General features: G+C 56.9%; 2 long non-coding RNA genes across 4 annotated transcripts; one reads left to right on the forward strand and one right to left on the reverse strand.

Moving 5' to 3' along the window:
* LOC309663779 lies at window positions 1–12,179 on the reverse strand. 3 transcript variants are annotated; one of them, XR_014265450.1, is made up of 4 exons: window positions 11,038–12,179; window positions 7,847–8,043; window positions 2,185–2,551; window positions 1–250 (listed from the first exon to the last, which is right to left on the reverse strand). It is a non-coding gene; the product is annotated as an uncharacterized lncRNA (long non-coding RNA). The 3 variants fall into 3 exon arrangements; XR_014265451.1 differs by lacking the exon at window positions 11,038–12,179 and having other exon boundaries at window positions 1–1,873; window positions 2,445–2,551; window positions 7,847–8,326; XR_014265452.1 differs by lacking the exon at window positions 11,038–12,179 and having other exon boundaries at window positions 7,847–8,326.
* A 5,967-nt stretch (window positions 12,180–18,146) lies between these two features.
* On the forward strand, window positions 18,147–20,271 carry LOC309663787. Its single transcript, XR_014265467.1, has 3 exons — window positions 18,147–18,273; window positions 18,720–19,112; window positions 19,726–20,271. It is a non-coding gene; the product is annotated as an uncharacterized lncRNA (long non-coding RNA).
* The last annotated feature ends 145 nt before the right edge of the window (window positions 20,272–20,416 follow it).

The raw sequence follows: 20,416 nt of genomic DNA on the forward strand, positions 1-20,416 counted from the left end.
AAAAAAAGAAAGCACCGGTTTACTGAGAGATTAGTCCATGCCAGGAGGCCTTTTAGGCCCTGTACAGTTGTCAGCTCACTGAATCCTCACTAGCACATGAGGTTCAGAGAGGTTAGGTAACGTGCCCAAGGTCACACAGCCTGCCCATGTCTTAGCCATGGAAATCTGTCTTTAAGGTCCAAGTTTTTCCATTTCCTCAAGGTCAAAGCCAAGGTCTGTAGGTCTTCTCCTCTCCTGGCAGGGCAGTGAGCTACAGAAAAAAAAACACTGGGTTCACCCTGTCACCTCAGACACACCCCTTTCCCTCCCTGGGCCTCAGCTCTCTCATCTGCCAAATGGACTTCGTTCAGTTTGAGCATCCTGCAGAGGCCCTCGGTCTGGGGCAGGTGGCTGGGAGTAGAGCATCCAGCCAGACGGTAGAAACAGCCGTCCCTCTGCCAGGATAGGGAGACCTGGCTGCCTTGCAGTGAGTGGCAGAAAGAGGCCTAGTGACCAGACAGGGACACAGTGAGAACAGTGGGGACAAGAGCCCAGCCAGGGCTGGCCACAGAGCACCCCCCGCCCGGCTGCCCCCGCACTGCAGACAGCTCACGGGGCAGTGAGGGGGCGTCCTCTCTGACCCCAGCAGCTCCAGTAGGACCTGGGTGCGTATCTGTTGCCCATCTACCCCCTGTTCTCCATTCCCCACTCAATCCCGGAGATCAGTCGCTCTGCCCAGGCCAGGAGTAGAAGGCAGTGGAGATAAGCAGGGGAGGGGCTAGGAGAGGTGCAGGGGCTGGGGTGGGAGGGCGGGTGGGGGGGGGCCCTCTGACCCTCCCCCTCGTGCTGAGCTCTAACTTGGAGGCCCCAGCATTTCATAGAAACTTCTCCCATGGGAATCATCAGAGAGGCGCTCAGGCATCCTGCTTCTCTTTGATAAGGGAGAAGAGGCGCAGGAGCGGGGAGGGGTCTGCGTCTGCTGTAAGTGCTCACAGCTCGGGGACGGGCTGCAGCAGGAGAGTCAGGTGGGAGGGAAACACGGACGCCACATGGGCAATGGCCACGGGGCCGCGTGTGCACAAAACTCTGAATGCATAGAGGATGCCGAGCAACTCGCCGGGAGGGTGGTTCCCAGAGCAACTGACAATTGACTGGGGTCTGAGAGCAGCGTGGAGAGGAAAGGGCGCTCCTGGCAGAGGGCACAGCACGAGCAAAGGCCCAGCGGCCTGACATGAAAGAACATGGCGTGCTGGGAGGACAGAGCAGCTCGTTGCAGTCGGAGTGGAGTCCAGTGGCTGGAGCTGATGAGACAGGAGAGGCAGACCTGGCTTCATGCGGTCGAGGCCTTCTGTGTCATGCTCTGCCAAGTCTTCGAGTCAATAATGACAACAATGCCATCTGCTATCGAACAGTTATAATGTGTCCAGCACCACACTAAGCCCATCGCAAGCACTGAGGCTCACTGACTCCTCCAACAATCCCATTACGTGAATACTATTATCATCCCCATGGACAGATGAGGTAACTGAGACCCAGAGAGGTTAGGTAAGTGGCTGGTGGTCACACATCTGACAGTGGCTGGTCTGGGACTTGGATCCAGGCTCCCACTTCTCACCCAGCAGCATGTGCTACCTCTAAGGAGTTCGGACTTCACCTTAACGCAGCTGGGAACCACGAGGGATTTTAAAGGGGACTGGGTGGGTCATACAGTCTTGATGCTCCAAAACCCCGAGTCAGGCTTGTGGAGACTCGGCAGGTCTGTTTTCGAGGTCCACTGATGGCTCCAGGCCTTCCAGGGATCTGCCCCTGTCTTTCTTCTGCTCTTTGCTGAACACCGGGGTTTGGCCTGAGTCTTCTGCCCCAGCTCGCTCTCCCTGGGGCCGGGGGGCCATCACTGCCAGGGACACAGGCTCCCACCAGTCAGGGCTCTCAGCCCCTCCAACCCTTCCTGGGTCCCCGCATTGCCCACTCTCTTCCCTCTTTCCTTCCTCGCTCAGGGATGGCATCTACGGGGTACACCTGGGAAGTGACCCACAGTGGAGCTGAACAACCCTCAGAACGAACCCAGCAGAGGTGGCCTCCCCTCGGGTGCTGTAGCAGCCCCACGCCCCTCCCCCACTTCCTTCCCAGCCTCCAGCTGCCCTCGGAGGGGTAGGGTCTCGGACACTGCCAAGAGTACTGGAGAGTTCCTTTCCACCATCTTGCCTCCAGAGGTTCTCTTTCATTCTCTCCCTCACCCCCACCCCCGCCAAGGGCCTCAGCATTACAGACATCAGACGACAGCAGATTTGGGAAACTCTTCAGGATCTCCCCTGTCTGTCCTCCTTATTGTGCACGTGGAGAAGCTGAGTTCCAGACAAGGACGGTCAGCGGAGCAGCTGGGGACCGGCTTTGCTGGGCTCCTGGTCTCCCACCCCGCCACGCATTTACTGACAGCCCTGTGTTTTCACATAGGGGAATCTCACATTTGATCCTCACGTCCACCCAGAGCAGGAGGAGTTCAAACAGGAAGGCTGGGCTGTCCTGCTCTAGCTCCTTCTGTCTCTAAAACTGCAGAGTCTCCTATCAGCATCTGTAAAAAGAGGCAGGCAGTAGGTCAATGACTTGCCCAAGTTTGTGTACCAGGCTAGTCACAGTCAAAAGGGTCTCCTGTCTGAGGTTCTTCCTGTTCTTCAGTGTTAAGACTGGCAAATACACTGGTCTTGCTTCCCTTTCTGTGCTCATGGCAGACATGATTAATTGATCACAGCACTCTTTCCCTATAAGCCTCACAATCCTTCTCAACACAGGCTTCTCAACACAGGCTTTACCAAGTGTGGAGTTGGCAACCAAGGCGACACCTGTTCACCACTCTTCCTAGATTTTAGGTCTAGTCTGATCTTGTATCTGTCCCAGCACCTGGCCTGGGGCCCAGTACACGGCACAGGTCACAGTGATAAACATTTGTTGAGTGAGTGAGTGAATAAATGGTGACTGTTGAATGAATAACACCTCCCAAAGCCAGTCCCCCAAGACCAGCTCCCTTCATTGTAACAACATGACCATAACAATAATAGCAATGACCCCAACATCTGAGGTTCCCTGAGTCCTCTAAGGCTCTTCAACCGAGGTGAGGGACCACCTGGAAAGTCATCTCCCTTGGCCACACGTCACCTGGTCTCCTGCCTCCTGGTCCAGCACTCTGCCCCAGCCCCCCAGCCCCCCAGCCCCAGCTTGTCTTTCATTCTCTGGGTCAGTTAAAGTAGACCCGGGCCTCTATCTGGGGACTTGAAGGGTGTTGAGGGCAGGTCCTGGGGACTAGGGTGGGAACAAGTTAATTAGGAGTTTCCTCATCCTGCTTGGAATTTTAGAATTGCAGAATAGGGGAGAGATCACAGGGCCCTTATTTGTACAGGTTGGGAGAGAGTGGCCCTCTGCGGGGGGGGGGGGGTGACCTGCCCAAGGTCACCCAGAGAGTTTGGCTGAGGTGGGTCTGCAGAGCCCAGTGTCAGATTCCCCACGATGCCCTCTCATCTCCTGGCATCCTGTGCGTGCACAGTTAGTTGTTTATGTCTTTTTTCGAATTTGAGGCCCTCGGAGGGAGGGACCCTTAGGCACCTAATGTAAGGTTTGCCTTAAGATGGGTACTCAATAAACAATGGATGAACGTAAGGAAGGAGGAAAGGAGGGAAGGAAGGAACGAACGAAGGAAGGAACGAACGAAGAGTGGGAGGCAGAGTGGGGGGGAGGAAGGGAGTGAGTGAATGAGTAGGTGGATGGATGGGTTGGTGGAAGGATGGAGAGAAGGATGGGAGGGAGGAAGGATATGTGGATGGATGGATGGATGGATGGAAGGGCGGGTGGATGGGTGGGTGGGTGACCGGATGGATAAAAGGAAGAAAGAAAGGGTGGAATGAGTGATGGGTGACTGTCCCCTACATGGGAGGCATCCAGTGACTCAGGGTGAGAGGACTGACTTTGACACAAGAGCAGGCAGTTCGCCCACGGCCCCTCCCCCTCCCCAGCATTTTCATTAGGACCCGTCTACTGCACCTGGCTCCTTGGTCCCTGCCCCGGGAAGATTGGTCCCTGCCCCGGGAAGATACAGATGTCTCTTCTGGCTTCATTAAGGACCTATTAACCCAGTGTCTCTCATGCCTGGGTTATAGAAGCAGCTCTGAGCAGGGCTAAGGATGTTGTCACTGCAGACCTTGGTGGAGAGCCCCACAGGGGCTCCAGTGGGGAGGGCCAGGAACCTGGGGTTACATCAAGGGCTTTAGAGCCGCACAGACCTGCCTGGTTTAATCCCAGTTCCCCTGCTAATTGGCTATGTGGCCTTAGGCAACTCACTTCCCTTCTCATGCATCGCAGCTTTCTCACCTGTAAAATGGGGTAATAATGTGCTTGTTTGACAATTCATTGAGCTAATGCATGACATCACCCAGCACGGAGTAAGCGCTCGCTACAACCAGTGACATCCTGAGGACCCTCTGGGAGCTGGGCAGGGAGGAGCGCTCATTACACATCGGCCATCTGGTGGGACAGGCAGGTGCTGTGACCATCCTGAATTTATGGAAGAGGAAACTGAGGGTACCGGGATGATTAAGTGCTTGGCCAAAGCCTCGCTGCCTGGAAGGGACAGGGCCAGGATTCACATGGAGGCAGTGGACGCCACAACTGGGCCATTTCCTGCCTGGCTCCAGAGTGGGAACAAAGCCTGGGGCGGGTGGGCGGGGCTGGTGGGGTGCCTCTCCCACCAGTGCCTTGAAGTGACAGCACAGCAGAGGGGAGGAGGAGCTGGGACAATGACGGAGATTTATGGCTTCCAGCTCGATTAACTGCACTATCTGGATGCCACACGTCCACCTGGAAGTATAAGGGACCCCAACACTTCCGTATAAATATAGCAGGGAGGGACACAAACAGTGGGAGAACTGGTGTGAGCTGCCAGGCTGACCGCAGGGCCTGTGTGGGGCCCACCTGGCTCTCCTAAAGCAGATGTACCCCTGAGGGTATCTCCCACCGAAAGGGCTGGGTCCCTACCCGTCTCAGGAGAGCCAGAATGGCTGAAGCCCAGGGTGCAGATGCAGAAGGAGGGCTGTGGTCCGAGCCACAGAAAAGGTCAGAGGATGAGCAGGAAGGTGGGGAGAACGGTAGTAATACAAACAACCCAAAGCTTGATCTCGGGGTGCAGGACAATCTGACCAACTTTGCGTTCCGGACCACCTTCTAGCTGGGTAATCCCCAGCAAGTGATTTCACCTCTCTAAGGCTCTGTCCACTCACCTGTGAAACTGGGATCACCATGGTACTAACCTCTCAGGGTTGTTTGAAGGCTAAATTAGATAAAGAAATGCACAGACCTTGGGGTAGTGCCTGGCCCAGAGTAAGTTCCCCATCAGTGGTTGTTGTGATTATTATCTTCCCATTTGCCAGATGGGAAGACTGAGGCCTCAAGAAGGTAAGTGACTTGCCTCAGACTGTATACTTGGTTGGTGGCAGAGCTTGGGCCAAAGATGGACCGCAGGGCCCAAGGTGGCAATCCTGAGTCATACCAGGGAGAGTGGTAAACCTCTTCCAGCTCCAATAAGAGCTGCCATGTTCTGAGCACCTACTCTGTGCCTGGCGCCGTGCTAAGAGCTTTTATGCATAACTTAATGGAACCGTCACAACTTTCGAGGTAGGCACTGCATTGTCCTTATTGTCCAGAGCTACAAGCTTTGGGGGGGCCAAGGCAGTTCACCACCAGGACTGTTTCTGAAGCCCTGGTTCTCAGCACATGCTACTGCCCTCTGAACAGAGGCGGCAGCTTGTCTTTGTTGTACCAACTGCTCCTAGCTCCCTTCCGTGTATTTCTTTCCTCCTCCAAGAAGACGAGGGATAAATATGATGGTAAGTCGGCCATGGTGGACCTGAAGTGTTCTGATCTCAGTCAAGCCTCCCCTTCAGGGCTGGAGCCCCTCTCCCGCATATCAAAAGAGGGAGGGAAGAGGGGGCAAGGAACATCACTCCAGCCCCTCCCACTCTCCTTAGCTCTGCCCACGCTGAGTGGCCAGAAACCCATCAGCCTGCACAAGGCCACACCGGGGAAGGAGGCTGGATGGTGGTGGGGTGGGGAGGAGATTTGAAGCAGCAAGTCCCCCTCTGCGTGCACACGCGCTCCCTACATTCCCATCTGGTCAGCCTGGATGCTGAAAATCTAAGTCAGCCCCATACAAAAAACAAAAGCTTCTCATTTCCATTATAGAAAACCTCAGAGACCTGGGCTGCTCTGCTTGCCTTCTCTTTTGGCCAATGTGGCCAGGGCAGGGGCTGGAGAAATGACAGAGGTCCTGGCCAGGGGAGACAGGTTCGAGTCCTTGGCCTGGGCCCTCGCTGGGGCCATACCCTGGGGAGCAGCCCAGAGAGCCTGGCACCCACTGACACCCCCCTGCCTGCCAGGAGCTGTGCCAGATGGGGAGGCTCTGGCTTCTGGCCTCCAACCCAGCACACAGGCCCCCTGACTTGTCCTCCTGGGACCTCCTGGCCTGTCCATCCGAGATGACCCTTCCTCCTTCCCCACAGAAGCCCAGACCTCTGACCCTTATTAAAAACAAACAAAATCTGGAGAGAAAAAAATCCTGCACAAACAGCCTCAGAGATGTTCATGTCCCCTCCCTCCCCCCAACACACACACACACTGCCTCAGACGTGCAAGGCTGCAGCCAGGCTTCCACATAAACAAGTTGTTGCCGAGTCGCTTTTGTTTATGAAACATTTAGGCTTCCCTCAACTTTTTTTTTTTTTTGGTGGGGTGAGGGGCAGGGGGTGGACTGTTCATAGTTTTCTGGTGAACAGAGAGTGGAGAGGGAGCCTGGGGCTTGGCAGGATTTTATTTCTCCCTCTGTGATCTCTGCGGGTTAGAATCTGGGGAAGGTGATATGAGGGGAAAGGGAGCAGGCAACACAGAGGTGGGGGGACCTCTGGGCAACACCTGGAAGAAGTCCCCCCTCTCTCGATGGGGAGGTCAGGCTCAGAGAGGGCTTCAGGCAGCCAAGGTCAGCCCCGGGGCCTAGTTAGACCATCCCAGGCCGGGCCTCCGGGAAGGCAGGGCCGGTGTACCGCGTCCCCTCGGCGTCCCGCACGCGACCCAGCGCCTAGCGCTCAGAAAACATTTGGGACCGCTGGCTGACGTGTCCCTCCCCCTGGGCACCCCGCCTTCAACGCCTGGAAACCAGCGAATCCGCCAGGAACAAAGGCGGGGCTGCTTTACAAAGGCAAACAGCAAACACTTCTGCTTTTTTTTTTTTTTTTCCACCCAAGCCGGCGGTCAGGCAGGTTTGGGGTCCGGGCGGCGCCGGGGCTGGTTGCTCCCGCGGCCGTTGCGCGGGGTTGGCCCGGGGCGCATGCGCGGGCCGGGGCGCAGGAGGCCGCCGCCGCCCGCGCAGCCTCGCTCCGGCCGGTCTCCGTGGCAACGGGCTCGCGGGGGGAGGGGCCGGGCGCGCTGGCCGCGGCGGCTGCTATTTCTGCCGCTTCCTGTTCCTCGCGGCCACGTCGCCATGGCAACGGTGTTACCGCGGCCGCTTCCCGGCTCGGCTGGCGCGCGTGACCCCGGTCGCCCGCGCCCCCTCGTCTCTCACTTGCTGTGCTCCCGCTCTCCCCCCGGCGTTCTCCCCCTCCGGCACGGGGCCCCCTCCCGCGCGCCCCGGTTTCCCCTCCTCCCAGCCCCGCCCCGCCCTGCCGGTGCCCGCGGCCGGGGAGCTAGAGAGGGAGGGAGATTGATGGGGGACGCCTATTAAGAAACATTGTAACCGTTTCCGTTTTTATTACGTTGACAAGGGAGCGTTATTTACTGTTATTGTTTGCCGAGCTGGCCGCGCCGGAGCGCGGGCAGCCTACCGGGAGCTCACCTTTCGGGCGGTCCCGGGGAAGTCGCGGGTAGGAACGGGAGGCGGGCGCTGGGCAAAGATCTGGGGCGGCGAGGGGGCGCCCCGGGCAGCCCCGGCCTGTGGGGTTCTCTCCTCGCTCCTTCCCCCAGCCAGCCCGGCTGACCCCCTCGCGGGCCGTGTTTTCGCGGGGAGAGACTGCAGAGGCCGGGTGACTCGTGCTGAAGGAGAAAAGGCAACAAAAAATAAAAAAGGAACAGATGACTTCATTCTCGGGAAGGCTCCGTCCTACGTGGACCAATTTCCTGGGGACTGTGGTGGAACGGCCCCGCTGCCGCTGGAAGCACTCAAAACTAAACCAGATAAAGACCAGAAAATTCTCAGCCTTGTCTGAACCCAGCAAGGGCAGGCTGGCGGCGCTTGAGCCCTGGGTGTGCCCGGGAGGAGGGCCGAATTCCTCCACCGGCCTGGGGCTTGGCTTCCAACAAACCGCCCCACTTAGACTCCTGTACCCTGAGAGGGTGAGCAACTGGCCCAGGGTCACACAGCCAGTTTTCATTCTGCTCAAACACCTGCGGGGACAAAACCAGCAGAGGCAGGGGAGCAGAGCCAGTGCTTGGACTCAGGGCCTTGGAAGAGGGTGAGGCTCAGCTGGAGGCCCGGCGAGGGGAGATTAACTCGGCGGGTGTAAACCCTGGCTGGTCTGACTCCGGCTTACCCCACCGGGAGCCCTCAACTTGCGGGGGTTTGTCTGGGGTGTGTCCAAGGGGATCAGATGGGCCTGAAGGATGCCCCACCCCCGAAGTCCCTGCTGGGATGTTAATCTCACCTAATTAAAGTTTGCAATTCTGTCCCTAACTTAACTCCCCACTCTTGAATAATTATTAGCTGAAATGCACAGTTGTGCTCTGGACAGAGAAGCAGAGGAAAAAGCCAGAGGAAAAAGGCCTGAGTTCACACTATAAAAAGGACTTTTAAAAAATGTTTATACTTATAAACAAACGACCCCTAATGAACAGACCAGGTTTGGAAACTGAACTTTCAGAGACTCTCCTCAGGCTGTTTTGTGTTTTTTTTTCCCCTTCCAAGGGCAGGAGGCTTGGGGTTTGGTCACTGCAGCCTCTCCCAGTCTCTTGGCCTTAGATGATCAACAAGGGCTTTTTTGGCCCCAGGATGGTTTCTGCATACTCTGGAGTCTAGCATGAGGGCCAGTTCTCCACTAAGGCCTCTGGGCCTGGGGTGTGGCAGCAAAATCAAGTTATCTTCAGCTCTGTTCCCAGCATCCACGCAGAGCTCTCAGCTTCGGAGCCCTCCCTGAACGTATGAATCAAAAGTCTTGAGCTGCAAGAGAAGACTGTACCCGCACCCCCTAGTCCTTCCTCAGCAGCTTGCTGCCAGCCTGGTGGTGTGGAAAGGCAGAGGGAAAGGTGGGAAAACAGCACCGCCCTTCCCATCTCTATCACCAGCACTTGCCGCCAGCCAAGCAAACCCATCTCTGGCAGTAGGTAGCAGGTTTAGAGAGTTGAGCTGGTGTGAGAGTTGTACCCATGGGCAGCGTTTGACTAGAACTGAGTTGTCAGATGACACCCAGCATCACAGAACTTCAGAGCTGGGGGGATCTTGGAGATTATCCACACCAACTGCTTTCCTGTTTTACAGATGGGCAAACTGAGGCCCAGCGAGGGGAAGAGACCTGACTACTACTAACTAGTGGCAGAACCTAGACCAGAACCCAGGGGCCTTGCCTCCCATTCGGGTGCTCATTGCCCCACTCTGATTCTTCCATGGAATTATCTGTACGATCAGAAGTTCAGGAACAGGGTGGGGGTGGGGCAGGACAACTATGGTGAGGCAGGAGGCACTGAAGTCAGACTGCCTGGGTTTTAAGGGAGACCTTAGACAAGTGAATTCTTCTCTCTGAGCCTCAATTTCCTCACGTGTTAAATGGGGATAATAACAGTACCCGCCCTACCTTTGTCTTAAGGAATAAAAGAGATGGTACAGGAAAAGCACCTGGACTAAGGCCTGGTACATACTAGTACTTAACTGATGTTGGCAATGATGCTGTTGGCAGTGGTGATACTGGTGGTTGTAGTGGGTTGAACGGTGGCCCCCGCAAAAGATATGTCCCCATCCTCATCCCTGGAACCTGTGAATATGACCTTATTTGGAGAAAGGTTCTTTGTAGATGTTAAGGATATTGAGATCCGATCATCCTAGATTACCCAGGTGGGCCTCAATGTCATCACAAGTGTCCTTATAGGAGACAGAAGGCAAGGACACAGAAGAGGAGAAGGCCATGTGCAGGCTGAGGCAGAGATGGGACTGATGCAGCCACAAGCCAAGGAACACCTGGAGCCACCAGAAACTGGAATAGAAAGGAAGGATTCTTCCCAGAGTCTCGGGAGGGAACACAGCCCTGCTGGCACCTTGATTTCGGCTTTCTGGCCTGCAGAACTCACAGAGAATAATCTTGTTTTAAGCCACCAGGTTTGTGGTGATTTGTTATGCAGCCACAGGAAACTAATACAGTGGCGATGCTGGCTTCGATGCCACAGTGATGATAATGGTGGTGAAGGTGATGCTGATAGTGACTGCCTAACAAAGTATCACAAACTGGGTTCTAGGGAAGGAACCATCCCCGGCCTCTCTCCTGGCTTCTGGTAGCTCAGGCATCCCTTGGCTTGTAGACGCATCACCCGAATCCTCCAATCCTGTCTTCACATGGCAGTCTCCCTTCACATTGTCTTCCCTCTGTGTGTATCTGTCTCTGTGTCGACATTTCCCCTTTTTATAAGGACAGCAGTCTTATTGGATTAGGTCCCACCCTACTGACCTCATCCTAATTTGATTACCTCTGTAAAGACCCTATCTCCAAATAAGGTCACATTCTCAGGTACTGGGGAGTTAGGACTTCAACATATCTTTTGGGGGGACACAGTTCACCCCCTAACGGTGGTAGTGATGGAGATGAGAGTGATAGTGATGGTGAAAGTAATAGGCCTCAGCCCTGGACCCCCCAAAGTCTGCAGGAGCTCCTTAGGGAGCTGTGGTCAGTTCCCAAGGCTTTCTGGAGCTCAGGAGTGTTCTCTGCAGTGAAGAGCTGGGTTGGAGTGTCCAGCTGAAGGAGCAGAGAAATAAGATGATTCCAGGACATCACTGCCAAGTTAGCGCCATGGGAAGAGCCAGACACCCTTCCGGAAGCGCTGCCATACCTGCTGCGAGGCCTCCAGCAAACCTTTTAACCTCTTGGCCTTGGCCTCGGGTTGGGCCTGCTGTTATAGAAGACGCTGCTTCGCTCCAGGGTGCTGAGAATCTGGGATTCCAGCGCCGCGGAAGTAGGAGCCCAGCCGCCTCAGGCCAGGGGGTTGCATCCGGCGAGTGTGCAGCAGGAAGGAGGGGCAGGAGAGCGCTCCCACTGGCTCCCCGGGGGCCTGCGTCCTCCCTCCCACGGTAGAGTGCATGCTATTTTTATACACCGCTAAGCCGGTGCTGGTCTCCTGGCCCCTCCCAGCTGCCAGAAACCTCCCTGAGGGCAGGGACCGTGGGCTGCTGACGCGTGAGTTGGTCCTCAACATGTGCGGATTGAGCGGGGACAGTTTTACAGAACCCCCAGCCTCTCCCTCCTCTCTCCCACAGGCACAATGGAGCCAAGACAAGGTGGGGGCGGCCACCTGGGCCACTCAGGGAACATGTGTGACAAGCTGAGTAGAATAGCAGAGTCAGACTGGCCTTGCCTTTCTTCCGGAGCCCGTGGCGCCTGGTAACCATAGCAGCAGGCAGACTGAGCCCCGACCACAGAAAGCCCACTGGTCTCTGGCAGAAGACAGGCAGGGTCAGGCCACTGGATTTTCTCTTATGAGACACAATCACATTAACTCCCTCCTCAACTTATCTCTCTCCAGCTTTTGCAGAGCAAGAATGATCGTAATAGCACCCACTCATTCATTTGTCCCATCATGGCAATCAACAAGCACATGTTCTTGTCAGGCACTGTCCCAGGCACCGGGAGGCAGCGGACAGCAAGGACACAGTTCCTGAGTTTGGGCGGCTCACGTACTAGGGAAGAAAGAGACAAAGAAACAGGGCAATACAAGAGCCAGAGAGCAAGACAAGTCAGAAAGAAAACAGGGTGAGGGGCTACGCCAGAGAACAAAAGGGCTGGAATTTGGAAAGGGAGGTCAGGGCGGTGAGGAGGTGACAATGGACTGAGACTTGGGTGAAGGGAGGGAGTGAGCCCTGTGCAAAGCCGGGAGGAGTGGTCCTGGGCAGAGGAACAGCAAGTGCAAAGGCCCTGAGGTCGTACATCCCGGTGCCCTGAGGGCTGGGGGGCGCAGCACGTGCAGGTCTCATGGGAAGGGGGTGCTCAGGTTTTCTCTAGGTATACCTGAAGCCAATGGGGGCGCGGGGACAGCAAGCCAGGGGCTAATTTGCATTTTTAAAGAATCTCTCTGGTGTCTGAGTGGATCACAGCCTGAAGGAGCCAGGGAGAAGCTGGAGAAGTTGGGAGCTGATGGAGTCCTGGTGAGAGTCGGTGATGGCCTGGTTGGGGACAGCAACCGTGGGAGAGATAGAAATGGCTGGATTCAGGGTTTATTTCAAATAGAGCCATCAGGATTGGCCAAAGGACTGGATGTGGGCGTAGAAGAAAGAAAAACGTCAAGGATGACAGCAGTGTCACAAAAGGTGGGAGGTACCATTTCCTGAGATGGAAGAAGACTACAGGAGAAGTGCGGGGGGAGCGGGGGTGGCGGGGGGTGGAATCAAGAGTTGGCATTTGGACATGGTATGTCAGAAAAGCCTATTTGATACTCACATACTGTGCACTTAGAGCTATCAGATGTTGTCGTTTAATCCACACAACAGAAAGAGGCTCACAGACATAGAAAACAAATTTATGGTTACTAAAGGGGAAAGGGGCGGGGAGGGATAAATTAGGAGGTTAGGATTAACATATACACACTACTATATATAAAATAGATAACCAACAAGGACCTACTGCATAGCACAGGGAACTCTACTCAATATTTTGTAAAACCTATAAGGGAAAAAAGTCTGAAAAAGAATATATATATATATATATATATATATATATAATATATATAATATATATATTACATATATATATTATATATATATATATAATATATATAATATATATATATAGGGCTTCCCTGGTGGCGCAGTGGTTAAGAATCCGCCTGCCAATGCAGGGGATACGGGTTCGAGCCCTGGTCCGGGAAGATCCCACATGCCACGGAGCAACTAAGCCCGTGCGTCACAACTACTGAGCCTGCGCTCTACAGCCCGTGAGCCACAACTACTGAAGCCTGCGTGCCACAACTACTGAAGCCCATGCACCTAGAGCCCATGCTCCGCAACAAGAGAAGACACCGCAATGAGAAGCCCGCACACCGCAACAAAGAGTAGCCCCCACTCGCCGCAACTAGAGAAAGCCCGCGAGCAGCAATGAAGACCCAACGCAGCCAAAAAATAAATTAATTAATTTTAAAAAAAGAATATATATATATGTATTACTGAATCACTGTGCTGTACACCTAAAACTAACAAGATACTGCAAATCAACTACACTTCAATAAAAAAATAATAATAAATCCACACAACCATACTACAAGGTAATCACTACTGTTATCCCCATTTTACAGATGAGGAAACTAAGGCGCAGAGAGGCAATTTGCCCAAGGGTGGGAGCTGGTGAGGGTGCAAACCCAGGCCGCCTAATTCCAAAGCCCATCCTCTTATTTGTCCCATCGTAAGCTCATCTGTTTGTCCATTCATTCACTGTTGTCTGCACTGCGTGCGAAGCCTCTCTCTAAGGTCTGGTAATGCAGTGATTCTTTCATGCTACGCACTGTGCAGGCACTGGGGAGGCAACGGCAAGCAAGCCAGACCCTGGCCCAACCGGCATGGAGCTGACTTTCTAAGGAGGAGACAGGCAGGTGACGAGCAAAGACAAACACCGTGACAAGATGCTCACAGATCGTGCTAAGTGCAACGGAGCAGAGCAGCAGTGTGCTTTTTCAAGAGGGTAATCAGGCCACACACTGTAGAGTGGTTGGGGCTGACATCTCAGAAGCAGCCAAGCCAAGAGCAAGAGGAATGGCATTCCCAGCAGAGGGAAGAGCAGATGCAAAGGCTCTTGTGTTGGGAGGGTGGGGAGGGGAGAGGGCTAGACCGGCAGCACCAGGCACGGACAGGGGGCCGAGTGCCCACAGAAACCAGCCCCAAAGAGGAGGCAAGCTGGGCCAGAGGCAAGTGAAACGGGGAAATAAACCAAAGGAGGGAGTGAGGAGCCCTTGCCTCACCAGGCAAGCAGCCCTGGGGACCCAGAAGCACATCGAGGTAGCAATGACCGACAAACCTGAAATGTGAGTGGGGGCTGTGACCCCAGTGGACACCAGGAGAGGGCTGGCCCAGGCCCACAGAGGGTGAGGAACAGCCCCCCAGCGCTTCCCCCTTTCTCTACCTTAAGTGTCAGAACTTGAACCCAGGGCTGACTCCACAGCTGTGCCCGAAAGCACCAGGCAGGGCTGACTCCACAGCTGTGCCCTAAAGCACCAGGCTGTTCCATCCCCCGCGGGGCTAACTATGGCCTTCAAGGAGAACCAGGGCCCAGCAGCGTCTGCCCTCTGGCACCACTGAGTCTGATCATCTAGAAAGAGCCAGGCTGACCCCTGGCCACCCAATGAGTCATTCTTTCACTTGCTCTCTCATTCATTCGACAACTATTAGTCACTCCTCCACGCACCGGTACCAGGGACACAGCAGGGAATAAGAGCAAGTGCCTTCCATCGAGGAGCTGAAGGTTTAGAAACAAATGGAAAGTCAGGGAGAAGTACAGGTGTGATGGGGAGGAAGGAGGCACAGCCAGAGAAAGGAGGGTTTCACTGTCTGGAATGGTGACTTTGGGGACCAAGTCCTGACGGATGCTCCTTTAGTCCGGAGTCCTCCAGCCCACCCCCTCCCCTCTCACAGTGATGTGACGGCTCCCCCATCATCCAGAGGGAAGAGCGGGCAGGGCTCCTGGGCTCCGGAACCATTGTTCCCCGTCCCTCTCCTCCCCCTCTTGGCCTTCCCTCGAACCTCTGTCTCTCCTTTCCTTGGTCAGCTGCCAATCTGGGGACAAAGCCAGGCCCGCAAGCAGAACAACCTCCCAGTACCCAGGGGCCTGTGTCTGAGCTGAGGAGGGGCTCAAAGCACCAGCCCCTGCGGTGGGGGGCGCAGACTCAGCTCTTACAGGCCCCATCCCCCTGTCCCTCCACACCGCAACCTCTTCCCGGCACACAAAGGGTTGTGTGGGACAGGGCCCCTGAGCCCCAGGCCCCAGACTGAACACTTCCTGCGGGCTGGAAGGCAGGAGGCCGGGCTGAAAATTTAGAACAACATGCAGCAGATAAAACAAAACAGCCATCGGCAGCCACTCCCGTTCGAACCCTCAACACTCACTGAGCTAAGAGTATTCCCAGATGATCTCAGAGCAGCCAGGGAGGGTTGGACTATCATTAGCCCCATTTTATGGAGGAGAAAACTGAGGCTTCATGAATCTGATGACTTGCTCAGGTGCTAGAGCCAAGGAGCCAACTCAGGGCTGACGACACTCAGCTGGTGCTGGCAGGATGGCGGAGAAATCGGGGGTCATGCGAATGGCAGCTCGCGAGGGTACCCAAGCCCAGGGTGGGCCAGGTGCCTCCCACGGAGGGCCCCACCAGGTCCCCACAACAGTCCTGAGGGTGGGCAGCTGCATTAGCCCCGTGTTACAGGTGAAGAAACCGAGGCCCTGGCGGAGGGAATCAGTCACTCCCAAAGTTGCACAGCTAGTGAGAGGGGGTGAGATTCGAACCCAGGACTGTTGGACTCCAGGGCCCAGGCTCCCATGTACCTAGGAGAACAGGGGGAAGAGAAGGGGAGCAGGGGACCTGAGAACTCTGGTGTGGCAGGCCCTCGGTGCAGGCCTGCCGTGTCCACACGCGCTGGGTAGACCCAGGGCCTGGAGGACCAGGCGCCTCTGAGGCAGGCCTGGTGGCCACCTGGCTACTCTGTCCTTCGCTGTTACCATCGCTGGGGTCCCAGCCCGGACCTAACCCCTCTGCCCTCCGAGCTGCCCTCCCCTGCTGGGTCCCTGCAACGTGGTGACCACTGGCAGGGCACTCTGGGGATCCCGCCTTCCAGAAACTTCAGCCTGGTCAGGGGTAAAGTTTGCCCCAGAGCCTCAGAAAATGCCGCTGCCAAGCCGCTGGAGCCTGGAACCCCAGCCCACCCCAGGCTTAGCTTAGGCTGAGCCCGGAGGCGCTCCCGGAGTTGGGGGCATGGGGTCCCCTCTCACTGCCTCTTCCTGGGGGCCAGTCCTCACCCCATCACTGCTGCAGTGATGATGGGCAGGGCTCTGTGTGTGTGTGTATCCATGTGTCTTGTGTGTGTGTGTGTGTGTGTGTGTGTGTGTTGGGGCAGGCAGAAACAGTGGATGGGAGAGGGAGGGAGGGAGGGAGGGAGAGAGAGATCCAGCCTGAGCAGAGCGCTGGGTGACAGGGAGAGACAGCAACGCAAACACACAGAGGGAAGGAGGAGGCTTGAAAGCTGGGGAGAGGAGTTCAGAGAGAGGGGGAGGCGACAGAAGGGAAAGAGGGACACCAGCGAGGGGCCAGCCTGGCAGTGAGAATCAGAGAATCATGAAAGCAGAGCCCTGAAGGGCTGGATGGGGAGAGACCAAGATAAGGGAGAGGAGGTGGGGAACAGGGAGGGGGGGCGGGAGCCGTGCCCGGAGTACAGCTGGGGGCCCTGAGAGGGGATGGGGGCTGAGACTGGGGGTCTTAGATGGGCCAGGGCTTTCCCCACATGACATCCCTTGTCAGCCCTGGGATTAGGGGAGGCAGGGGGCCAAAGGGTGGCTCCCTCAGGCCCCACCCCCCAGCTGCCCTGGGGAGAGGACAGGCATGTGAGGGTTCCAGCTGAGAAGGCTGGCGGTAGGATCCCTCAGGGCCTCAGGCTCCCTGCCCTTGAGCCCCCAAACCCCGCTTCTCCCTGCATCAGCCTGGGCTGTGTGACCTTGGGCAGGGACTTTGCCTCTCTGGGGCTCAGAGCCCCCCTGAAAGGTGTTGAGCTTAGTGTAGAAGGCAGCGCTCGGGGGATGCAAGGCCTGGGCTGCGGGCGTCAGACCCAGACTGGCCGGGTGTCTGTGCCCCAGGCGCCTGGCCCCTCCTCTATCGCGAGGGATAATAAAATTGGGTCTGTGGTGCACAGCTGCTGAGGCAATGAACAGAGAGCTATGGAAACTGTAAAGTGCCATGCACAAAGGGTACGCTTAGGTTTTTGAGAAGAGTTCCCTGCCCCACCCCTCCACAGGAGGACTCTGCCACCTGGACGGGACACTCGGGGCAGTCCCAGGAGGAGCAGGGCTGTCTTGGGGGCTCCCAGCCGGTAGCAGCACATCCCACTGGGACCAGGCTGGACCCTAGGGAGTCCTGGAAAGGCTTGGGCACCCAGGTGGGCCCCCCTGAAGGTTAACCCTGGAGAAGGGGGCTCCAGGAACCCCCAAGCCCCAGGGTCCCTTCACAATCCCCCCATGCTGCGGTCCAGGAGGGACCTGCCAAGGGCAGAAGAGAACAGAGACAGGGAAGGAGGCTGGGGTCGGTGCTCTAACCCGGGGATCGGTTCCACTCCCTAAAGGCAGGGAGGAGGGGTGTGGGGAGAGGAGAGAAAGAGGGAGGTGGAAATGGAGGCAAGCAAGGAGAGGCACAAATGGAGAGGGACTGAATCTTGAGAGAAGCAGCCCAAGGAAAGGAGTAAATGAGGAGAGAAGGGAGGGAAGAGCTGCGGGGCCGCGGGAGCCCAGCGTGCGGCGGCGGGCAGGCTCCGCGGCGGAGTCTTCCAGAGACAAAGGCCCGGAGGCCCGCGGAGGAGGCGGGAGGAGGGGGAGCTGGGGAGGGGAGGAGGCAGGGAGGGGGAGGTAGAGGAAAGCTCTCGGCCCGGACGCGGAGCGGGGGCTCCAAACCCGGCCGAGACCCTGACCCCCCCATCCAGCGGAGGCTCTGACCCGCGGGAGAGGGAGCGCGCTCCAAACTTAAGAGGGAGAAAAGTCTGCCAGCTGCCCTTGGGGCTGTCACAACAGATAAAGCCTCAGCCAGGCTTCACCAGGAGCGCCCGGGCACGCTAATGCACAGCAGCGAGCTAAAAATACTGGCTTGAGCTCGGGAGGGGCGGGGGAGGATGGAGGAAGGAGGAAGAGGAAGGAGGGTGGGGAGGAGGGTGGGAGGTTGAAGGAGGATGAAGAGGAGGTTGGGGGGAGGAGGAGGGGGAGGAGGAGGGACGGGAGCAGGGGCTCAGGCAGGCCCGGTTTTCCAGAGCGTCCTAATGACCCAGATGTGCAGCTGCGGAGATGGCTGCTTGGGGAACTGCAAATCATCAGGCCCCTGGCGGCCCCTCCCTTGGACGGGGTGAGGTGGGGAGGAAAGAACTGGAGAGAGAAAAGGAGAGAGGCAGGGAGTGAGAGAAACCTGAGAAAGAGGGAGATCTAGGCGAGCAGGGCCCTGAAGGGCAGGGATGGGGATGAAGGGGGAGCGTGAGGGGGGAGGGGAGGACAGGGAGGTAGGAGGGAGGACCAGGGAGTGGAAGGGTAGGGGGGAGAGGGGGGAGGACCGTCCCTGGGGCTCTGAGGGAGAGACCGCCAGCTCTCCGCCCTAACCTCTGGCCCTGGATACTGGGGAGTCTGGCTGGGGTTGTCTGGGTTGAGTAGCCGGCCTGTGCCAGGTGGCACCCCAGTATTTGGTCAGGTCACAGGAAGGATGGGCCAAGGTTAGGGTCTGGCTCCTTGGAGAAGACCCGCTAGTTATGTAACCAGGGCCTGAGCCCAGCCCCAGCTAAGCTTTGACATCCCGCTTAGTTTAACACTCAGAATGTCCTGGAGAGGGAGAGACCCATGCTGTCCCCGTGGGTCAGATTGACTCATTCATTCACCAACATCTACTGAGCACCTTCTCTGGGCTGGCCTGTGGCGGGTGCTGGGGAGATCAAGGCAGGAAAGTGCCTGCCTCACATGGACAAAGACGTTCTTGGACCTGTGAGCATGCAAATAAGGAAGAGAGAAATCAGCGGGGTAGGGGTTGGGAGAGGGCAGTCATGAGGGCCTCTCCCAGGAGATGACATGAACCTAAAACCCGAGTGGTGAGGAACCACCAAAACTCCGAGGCGTGTTCCCCAAGAGGGAAACTGAGGCAGCAAGACTGGCGGCAGCACAAGATTCAAACCCAGGCCCAGCGGACACCAATCCCAGCAGGTACCCGGGGCTCTCCTGCAGCTCCCGGGCCAGGGTTAGCAAGGGCTGGGTGGATGGAGGAGGCAGGGAGGCCGAGGGACCCTGGGGCCCAGGAGCTGTGGGAGTGAGAGCCACCCCTCCTTGGTTCCTTAGCAGCATGGGGACCCGCAGTCCCAGCGCATTGCAACCTGCCGCCTGCGGGGCCATCCCTGTGGCAGTGGGCAGATGCGCCAGCATCTTGGACAGACAGTCAGGCCATGCAGGGCCCGGTGACACTGGGAAAAGCACCTCACATCTCTAAGAAGCAAGGCCTCTTTTCTCTCATTCCCCCGTCTTTTTCATTCTGAGCCAGGAAGCGGCCACGGCCTTGTAGGGGCAGGATGGCAAGGTGGGCTGGGGGCAGATTGAGGTCCTGAGAGCCCCAAGCTGTTCTCCCTGGCCTTGAGAACCTAGGCCCATCCCTCAACCTCTGTGCCTCAGTCTCGAATCTCTAAAATGGGGCTCCGGTGAGGTCTTGGTGGGATGCCTGGTGCCCAGCCCAGAGCAAACACAGTCAGTGAGCCCCAGCTCAAAAGCTCCCTCCCCAGAGAGGGCCTCCTTGACCACCCTTCCCTGCAGCCTTGTTTCTCCACAGCAGATATAATCCAATGAGAGGCCACTGCTTACACTCCAGCTGCGACGTTTACAAGCAGGGAGCCCTGGGCAGTGACTTAACTGTCTGTGCCTCTATTTCCCCAGGCTGTAACGGGGATGGCAGCTGCCTCCGGAGGCTGTTGTATGAGGGGTCAGAAGTAACGCTGCCAGCTGTTGGTACCACGCCCGGCAACAGGGACTCTCCAGCAGGCCTTGGCCCGCGGCCCCCTCTGTCTCTGCAGCTGCGTCTCCCGCCATGGACGGCAAGTCATCTGGAGCAGGGCCTGTCTGACCCGTGCACAGTGCCCCAGGTGCCTGGCCCACGCCAGCTCCCGCTAAGTGCTATGGCTGAAGAAGCTGAGTAAATGGTGACTTCTGGAGCTCCTCCCACTGCTGAGGAATGCCTCTCTTGTTTTTCTTCACATTCTCTTCGCTGACAGAGTACACGGTTCAAAACCCCACACCAGGGTCAAATAGAAGCATGCCGAGCTCCTCCCTGCCCGTCTTCCTGCCCCTTTCCCATCCGTCACCCCCTCCTCTGCCACCACATCCCTACCTGAGCACCATGATGCCCTTCCTGGGGGTGGCCTCCCTCTCTCTCGGACCACCCTGGTCCCCACGGGGGACACAGCCTGCAGCTGGGTGCCCTCATGTGCAAAACACAGAGCAGGGGTGTCACCCAAAGAGGGACA

This window comes from Balaenoptera physalus (genome assembly GCF_965194825.1).
Source record: "Balaenoptera physalus genome assembly, chromosome: 7".
In the NCBI taxonomy this organism is placed as follows: Eukaryota; Metazoa; Chordata; class Mammalia; order Artiodactyla; family Balaenopteridae; genus Balaenoptera; species Balaenoptera physalus.